This window comes from Otolemur garnettii, unplaced genomic scaffold (genome assembly GCF_000181295.1).
Source record: "Otolemur garnettii isolate 467f Iridium unplaced genomic scaffold, OtoGar3 scaffold00014, whole genome shotgun sequence".
NCBI classification, from domain to species: Eukaryota; Metazoa; Chordata; class Mammalia; order Primates; family Galagidae; genus Otolemur; species Otolemur garnettii.
This window is the reverse complement of record NW_003852409.1, coordinates 3,498,362-3,500,822: the sequence shown is the minus strand read 5'-3', so window position 1 is coordinate 3,500,822 and position 2,461 is coordinate 3,498,362.

Below are 2,461 nucleotides of genomic sequence, written 5' to 3'. Positions count from 1 at the left end.
ACTTCTAAAGTCTCCTCCAAGGCTGTAACCCAGTAATTTGCTTCCTTTTTTAACAGTTGGCAACTAGAACCCAGCGATGCTTTGCAATCACTCCTGAGTTATAACTAGAGCTGCCCAATAGTCTCACCCATCTGGCAATTTCTTTATATTTCTTTATAGGATGCTGCAATAACTGTCCTAATAGCTCCATGAGCAATCTATTCCACTGACCCTTGCCTCATAAAAGAAGATTTGAGATGATTCACAGAGGAATCCTGACATGACATTTGGGACAGAACTCTCTGTCCCATGGGTATTAAGTGCTCTGAAGATGGAAAAGGCCTGGCTGGAGAAATTGCCTGTGGGCCTCTCTAGCTGCCCAGCAAGGATCTCAGAGGGGAAAACTGAAGAAGTATCCCGATCCTCCCACCCCTACTCCATTTGGAAGAGAAAGATGGAAGGGTGTGGACCTGGGCAAAGACAGAAGCTAATTTGATTCTTTAATATAATATAGTAAAGTCAGTTTTTTAGAGTACCACATTAACACTCTACGAAAAACAACACACCCAGGCCAAATTTAGAATGCTGACTACTAAATGGAATGATAGAGATTGACAAAAAAGTGCTGTCTCTAATTTACAGTATGACATAAGTCAAACCCTTCCCTCGCTGGCCTCAGTTTCCTGTCGGCTACATTTGGTACCAGGTAATCTCTGGAGGCCTTACGATCTGTCATCAGGAGTCTCCGATTTGGAGGATTTTTAGACCAACAGACTTGGCCTCCGGGAAAGCATGTTTCCTGAGCCGACAACACCATCTAGTGTGTGTGCACAGAAGACACAACTGCCCAGCCAGTCAGAGGCATTCTCCTCTCCCTCTTTTTTTCACTCTAAAATATGTATCTTGATACTTAGAATATGGCCCCCAGCCAGGAGTGATGGTATCATCTAAGAGCTTGGGGGACATGTGAAATCTCAGGATCCATCCCCGTCCTACTGAACCCCAAATCTGCCTTTTAACAAGATGCCAGAGGATTCTTGCATATTAAAGTGTGAAAAGCACTATTTTAACAGGAGGAGAAAATGGAAGCTGTTTAGCACAGAATTTAATTGTAACAGGTACCTAAGCGATAGAGAAATTTAGAATTGACCTGTATAAATAAGACGAATCCTTCCCAAATGACATATAAGAAGCTGTCAGTTTCTTGAGAATTTTTATAAGTTTTTAAAATGGAATCTTCTCAAATGGTAAATAGATTATCTCATGACAGGAATGACAAGATGTCCCCAATGCACCTGCATTGTCTACATTGCTATAGTAATAATCACACTGAGGAGGCTGTTTCCAGAATTCATCATGAACTTGGCCACGCTGAGCTCCTAGAGGCCACTCTCAGGTCTGAGCCACATGGCTTTGTCATAATACCTTCAAAGCCAGCAGAAACCTCAAGGAGCTCAGGTTCTCAGTCCTACAACTACAAGGAACTGAATTCTGTCCACAGACTGTGACCTTGGAAGAAGACCCCACATCTCAGATCAAACAGCAGTCCTAGCCAATACCTCAATTGTAGCCTATAGGACCCAGAGCTGAGAACGCAGTTAAGCCAAGCATGCTTGCAGGAAAGGTGAGATAATAAATGGGGATTTTTAGCTGCTAGATGCATGCTAATTTGTTACACAGAAATAGAAAACAAATAAAGACTTTGGTACTTGGAAGTGAGATGCCACTGTAACAAATATCCAGAACGTGGGAGGTGGCCAGAGGAATTCTGAGTAGCATGGTAAAACCTGCATCTCCCAGAGCAGACTCTTTGCAGAGATATGCCAAGAAGAGCTCAGAAGGAAGTGAGGGAGGACCATGTTAATGGAAACTAGAGGAGAGGAATCCTTGTTATGAAGAAAGCTTAGCAAAACTGCCTCCTGCAATGTTCAAGGTCATCATAACTCATCAGGGAATTGTGAATAAAAACCACAATGAGATATTGTCCCTCCCCAGACAGGATGACTATTATCAACAAGATAAAAAATAACAAATGCTGATGAGGATTTGGTGGGACTGTGAAGTAGCACAGCCATTATGGAGAACAGCATGGAGGTTCCTCAAAAAAATAAAAATAGGCTATGAAACCAATTTATAGCTTTCATATGAAAGCTATATCCCAATTATAGCCCAAGAAGAAGGGGAAAGGGGAGAGGAAGGGGGGGAGCGGGGGGGATGGGTGGAGGGAGAGTAATTGGTGGGACCACACCTACGGTGCATCTAACAAGGGCACATGTGAAATCTACTAGGTGTAGAATATAAATGTCTTAACACAATAACTAAGAAAATGCCGTGAAGGCTATGTTAACCAGTTTGATGAAAACATTTCAAATTGTATATAAAACCAGCACATTGTACCCCATGATTGCATTAATGTACACAGCTATGATTTAATAAAAAAAAAAAATAGGACTACTATATATCCAGCAATCCACTCCTGGGT